The following is a 6,052-nucleotide window of genomic DNA, read 5'->3' as shown; positions in this document are numbered from 1 at the left end:
GTGGATATGGGATCACGAAACAAATTAGTGATATCACCTCTGAATTTTCCCATTGTGGCCTTCGGTATGGCAAACAGTTCTGGAATTTTCCCTGCACCTTTTATAATAACCACACCGTCTCCTCTTTACTAATATACATTACATAGTTGGCTCTGCTCCAAATCCAGTGGCTCTATGGAAAATAACAATCAATGCAATCATCCCATGAGTAACACTGCTCATCTCCTTCAGTAGGTTTTATGTGCCCCACTCCCCACCCAAAGAAAATGTGTTTATTTGCATGTTTTCTGTAGGTATTCTGAATGAGATCGAGCTGGGGCAGGACGCGACACAGAGCTGCAGAATAGAATTAAGTGAGGTAGCCACACTGGGATCAAGCCCACAAGTGGAACCATGCCTTTCTTTACCATGATCCATAAGGATCTAAAGAGTCCAGTTCTTTCCTCTCTCGCCCCAGATGCTCCCCTCTCTCACAGCCTTGGTTCTTTCTACTCGACCACTCTTGTGTTAAGTGATTCACTAGGACCCAGAACACAGAAAAGCCATTTTGCTCTTGCTTGTGGTTTACTGCAGTGGAAGAATGCAGAGTAAAATCTGGAACAGGTCAAAGGAACACAGAACAGATTCCAGAAGAAACCCAATACAAGCTTTCCGTTGTCCTCTCCCAATGGAGTCACATGGACAGGACTTCATTCTCCCAGCAACAGCATGTGACCAACACATCCAAAATATTGCCAACCAAGAATGTTCCCTTGAACCTTACTATCCAGAGTTTTTATTGGGGGTCAATCACATAAGCATGCAGCATGTGAATGATTGACCTTAGCCACTCAGTCTCCAACCCCAACAGAGATCAAACTATAACAACATGACCCAAAGCAGCCTGGGCAAATAGAAACAGGTGTTTCCCATAAATCGCATTGCTAGCCTGAACCATCTGGCCAGCCCAAGATCCCAGGTATATGCAGATATTCTAATCAGGCAGGATAGTCCAAGAGTTCATGGAATGTGTAGGGTTTGGGCAACACAGGACTGCTGGATTAACCTTGAGTCTACACTGCCAGATACTTTGCATTCTGTGCATGTGACAATCTGAGCACCTGCTACTCCCTTTGTCTGGCATGTTCCGCTGATTTTTGCCTAATACCCAGCTTCTATTTACTCCTAATAGTCTCAGTTTACACTTTCTCAGGGAAAGGTTTCCAACAGCCCCCACGTATTCCCAAAACACCTGTCTTTGTTCACCTATAATGACTCCTTCAGTCATTTAACATCTCTCTCTCCTGCTAGAGTCTTAAGACTGTGTCCCTACCTCTAGCACAATGCCTGCCACATGGGTGCTTAATAAACATATACTAACCGATTAACCTGTTTATTTTCACATAATAAATGGGAACAAAAAATTAATCCAGGAGATAGAAAATCCAGTGGAGGAATACATGATACACATTACTCTAAAGTATAAATGCAAAAATGAGCATGTACAATGGGAAAATATGCAATGCATAAATATTTAAGCAAAATGCCATAGTGATGAAAGAGATAAGAGTGAGCCTCATATGGTTTTAAAAGTTGAATTTTTCAAGGAGCTATGGAGGGTGTAGTTGGATAACCTAAAGAGATATACAGATGTTGGGTGCTGTTAAAAATACCAGTGTGATGTGATAGGTACAGAATCCATACAGGGAGCTTAGAGCAGGATGAATGGGTGTCGGTGAGGGGAGAAAATGTATGGGGAGTCAATTGGTATAAATGAAATGACCTCATCCAGTGGGTAGCAGAGAACACAGTAAGGTAAAGGGCAGTAGAAACTCCTGCCAAAGGGGAAGGACCATATCTGTTCAACAGTGTGAGGTCACCACAGTTTTCTGAGTGAGGACATGTCACTAGATGGAATTTTTCTTTAGTCCCATTCTGACAGAATGGCCCCATTACTTGGCTGCAGTATGGTGCTTTATGACTTAACATTGTCGAAGAGAGACGAGGTCTCACTGCTGCTGGTTTTTAAGACTTTTCAGATGATAAGAGTTAAGTAAGAACCTTGCTTTTCCCTCTTGCTTGAAGTTAATGACTTTAATGCTTTGCAAAAGAAAGTAAAAGGGTTGTTAAGTCAGAGTGCTCACCCTCTGGGCTTGCAGGTTATGATTTTTTAATGCTTTTCAAATGGGAAAGGATCTCAAATGAGTGTCATCTCTATGTGCTAGAAATATGTCTTTCAGATGGCACTTGGCACTGGCTTCTGCACACCCACTGCTCTGTCTGATTCACTGGTGTCGCGCTGTCAATCAGGCTGTTGCCATATGCCAGTTCATCAGGTTCAGACATCATGGAGGTGGCAACCCCGGGGGCCACATTCAGTCCAGTGTTTTAGTATTCCTCCTTGTTGTGCCCAGATTTCAAACCTTCTCCCTTAGTTGCACTTCTCCCCCGCCTCTAGCCCCTTGCCTCCAAACCATTTTTCTCTTCTCCAAACAGTAGTCCTTTTGTGGATGGCAGAGAAGCCAAACAGACCAAGTAGATCGTTTCCTGTTAGTGGAGGGTGTTATGTAACCAAGGAGGGGCCTGCTGGAGACTCCACAGAGACTGCTTCCTCCAGAGGAATGCACAGGGTTTCTGTCAGAATGAAGGAGCCAAATGGAGGCTGCAAACGCCACAGCACCTTGCCTGGGGACCTCCCATCTGGCACTCTTCAACTGGAGACCTAGAGAATAACAGAACAGCCCGGGCACCCAGGGAGCCCCCGATAGACCGCCACAGAGGCCTTCAAAGCTCAGGGAGGAATTGGGCAGAGAGGACAACTCTGGCTCTCCACAGTGTGTTCTTCCACCCTGAGGATCCCAGATTTTCCTTGGTATATGTGCTCAAATCCCTCCAGGGAGAAACAGGCTGGGGGATGCACGGAGAGCTCCAGGCCCCTGTAAGAGTCGGCTGCACCTTTGGACTGATCTTCATCCCACCCCAACCTACTTCTGTTCATTTAATAATCTGGGAGCCACAAGGATGTCAAGGAGAATCCCAGGTGAGGAAAAATCAGAAATGAATCAGGGAATTACAAATTAAAACAATAATGACATATGATTTGACATACAGCAGTGCTGTGCACTACAAACTCAAAATACTAATATCAGCAAGGCCAAAGGGAAACTGGAGCTCTCAAACTGCCCTTGGAGAAGGAGTTTGCCCCCAAATCCAGTCACTTCACATGCATATGGATGTTTTTGGACAAATTCTGCATTTGAGTAACTTAGAGACACATTTGAGACTATTCATGTATTCATTGAGCACCTAGTAGGTGCCAGACACAATTCCAGAGGTTGAAAATTGAGCATAAGCAAAAGACAAAAATCTCTACCCTCTAGGAGTATATATTCACCATTGTTTAAATAGCCCAAAACTGAAAACAGTCTAAAAAGACATTTTTAGGAGACTCTAAAAACACTCCGTTTCTAAAACACATTCAGCATCAACATGAATGTGTTTTAGAAACGAGGTTGGATAGGTAGGAAAGAAACATGCAGAATAGTAGATATAGAATGTATTAGCCAGCTTTTTGTCACTGTGGGTAAAATACCCAACAAGAACCTCTTAGAAAAGTTTATGTGGGGCACACGTTTCAGAAATTCAGTCCATGGTCAGTTTCTGCATTAGTGTGGGCATGAGCTGAGGCAGAACATCATGAGAAAGGGCATGGCAGAGGGAAACTGCCAACCACAGGCAGTCAAGAAGCAGAGAGAGAGAAACAGAGGGGCCAGGGACAAGATGGAATCCCCAAAGGCAAACAGCAGTGACCTACCTACTTCTTCCAGCCACAACCTGCCTGCCTACAGTCACCACCCAGGGCAGTAATCCTTTCAAGTTATTAATGCATCAGGTGGATTAATCCATAGATTAGGTTACCCATCTAATCATGACACCTCTGAACATTCCAGCTTTGTCTCACACATGAGCTTTTGGGGAACACCTCACACCCAAACCATAACCCAGAATTTAAAAAGAATACATACTATAAATTGATTTGGGAGGCTGACATTTGTGATAAAAATAAGTAGTTTGGACACCCACCAATCTCAGGATTTCAGCTGCTTCCTAAAAGGGGAGACAGACTGGAAAGGATTGCTTTATTTCTTAAAGAAAACATCACAACAAATAGATGTGTGAAGACGTTGGCCCTGTGTATTTTGCATGTTAAGCATTCAAATGTTTATTTTAGCAGTACAGGTCCTTTTCAGTTTTAGTTCCTGATGGCGAAGTTTCTGTTTTGAATTGCTCTCAGATTTCAGCAAACAGCTGGGCATGGGGAGGACTAGGCCCCACTCTTGCCAGCATCCAGAGGCTGCAGCCTGCCCTGTAGGGTCTCTGGGATCCCGATCTCCACCTACCTGGCCAGTGAACGCGACCACTAGGAGGAAGACACGAGCGGAGTCCAGGCTGCTGTCCCAAGTGCCAGCAAGCTGCTCGCGCCCCCTGGCGCCCGAACAGCTCTGCCACTCGGAGGGAGAGAATGTGGAGCCAGGGAAACTCGCCCACGCTCAAGAGCTGGAGGGAATTTGTTCAACCACTTTAAAGAGAAATCTGGCGCTGTCTAGTAAAGTTGAAGAGACACATACTCTATTATTCAGAAATTCTGTTTTTTGAGGTTTTTACCCTAGAGAAACTCAAACACACGCCCAAGGAAATGCATACAAATGTTCTTTGCAACATTATTCGCAATGGCCAAAAATCAAAACTGACATCATCATCCATCATTAGGAGAAGAAAATGAATAGAGTCAGACATCTGTAGTCAGTGGAAAACTATGCCACAGTGAGAATGCGACGCCACGTGTGTGTGTTTGGAGCCACCTCACGAGCCACAAGTGCAAGGGGGAGTTCTGAGTGCTCCTCTCCTAAGATACCATTTACAGGAAATTGTGGGAATGCCAAACAATACGAGGCATTGTTGGTGGGCACATACACAATGTGTATGAAGACAGATATGAGAAGGGTAACTAACAAAGGATAACTTCTAGGAAGAGGGGGAGGAGAATAGAATTGAGGAGAAAGCATACATGTTGCTTGTGAGTATCTTATTTATTCAAGGGAAACAAAGACCTCAAGCAAATCTGACAAAAATTTAGACTAGTGCTAATGCTAGGTGGCAGATACCCAGATGTCCCTTATGTTGTCTGGTATCCGGTTTTGATTCCTTATCCTTTCTTTCAGAAAAGATAAAGGGGGATGATAGATGGGGAAGAGCCTCTGAGGCACAGGAAGAGTCAATAAAGACCCAGGAAAGAAAGGTGCTTCCTATATTAGCAGAGATGAAAGATCAGCAGGAGGTTGGTAGGAGAGGTGCGTGGCCTCAGACCAGGCCAGAGACAGGCAGGGCCCAGGCATGCAGGACACCACAAATGAGGCCTTGCTTTAAGGAAAGGCAGGGCAATGGAGTGACCTTGGGATTTTAAGCAGAGGAACTGTCAAGTGCAAAGCACAGTTGTGCCAGGGCAGTGAGACGGTTGCTAAGAGACCAGAGAAAATACCCAGAGATGGCAGATGAGACAGAAGACTTTATTGAGAAATGCTTACAGGGAAGGTGCAGTGACAATAGGCAGAACAGATGGCACCTCCGTCCCTCAGGGTACTTCATCAACCAGTACCTGCTCTTCCTCATAGCACTCTGTCCAGTGGCAGCTGGCTGGACAAGTGACATGTCTCCTTCCACAGTCGCCACTGAGAGAGGGGTATTATATACTAAGCTACAGCATTAGCTTGCTTAGTTTGCTCGTATGATCAGTATCCCAAGGAGCAACTGCCCTGGTGTACATACCAAGCCTGCTTTCTAGGGCAGACACAGTGGCACATGCCTGTAATCTCAGCTACTTGGGAGGCTAAGGCAGGAGGATGGCAAGTTCAAGGCCAGTCTCAGCAATTTAGCAAGACCCAATCTCAAAAAATAAAAAGGGCTGGGGATGTAGTTCAATGGTAGAGTGCTCCTAGGATCAACCCCCAGTACACACACACACACACACACACACACAGCTTATATACAGAACACTAAAACTTGCCCTAGTTCC

Source organism: Marmota marmota, unplaced genomic scaffold, assembly GCF_001458135.2.
Source record: "Marmota marmota marmota unplaced genomic scaffold, marMar, whole genome shotgun sequence".
NCBI classification, from domain to species: Eukaryota; Metazoa; Chordata; class Mammalia; order Rodentia; family Sciuridae; genus Marmota; species Marmota marmota.
The sequence above is the reverse complement of the archived record's forward strand: the minus strand, read 5'-3'. Positions refer to the sequence as shown.